Genomic DNA, 625 nt, shown 5'->3' on the forward strand with positions numbered 1-625 from the left:
CCAGGAGGGATAGAGTTTTCCAAGCAGGGCAGAAAACAAAAGAGGAAGCGGAGGTGAAGAGAGGCAAGAGACAACCCAAGCTGAGAACCAGCCAGCCAATCCACACAAGGATCAATATGTAGTGGTCCAGCACAGGAAGTGCTCATGAAATCCAAGGGGTCCATATTTTCTTAAATATTTCACAGAAATCTGTATGTATGCTGGATAATTGTTCATTCTCGGTGAACCCACGCATGCGTTGCTTAAACTCCTCATAGGTTGTAGTTTATTTTTTTCCAGGAGTGAGCGATGGTTTGCTTGGCTGCCAACAGTACAAAATCAACCAGTTTCCTTTTGGAAGCGATCTAGATGAGCAACTTCAGAATTAAGCAGAGCATGCAAGGGTTCTCTGTGAACTGGAACATGGAATAGTGTTGAAATTAGTCTATACATTTTGCTCCTGACGCGGATAACAAAAGGGCAAGACCACCATGTATGCATTACATCACCCTCCGCACTACATTCTCTAAAGCAATAGCTGGGATACGTGGGTAGAAGGTGTAAAATCCTGGCTGGGACTAGAAGCCATCTCGTGAGTTCCTTGTATGCTGACTCTTGTGATGCTACTATATGTTGCATGAGCATC

This window comes from Nanorana parkeri, unplaced genomic scaffold (genome assembly GCF_000935625.1).
Source record: "Nanorana parkeri isolate BGI_ZX_2015 unplaced genomic scaffold, ASM93562v1 scaffold1031, whole genome shotgun sequence".
NCBI classification, from domain to species: Eukaryota; Metazoa; Chordata; class Amphibia; order Anura; family Dicroglossidae; genus Nanorana; species Nanorana parkeri.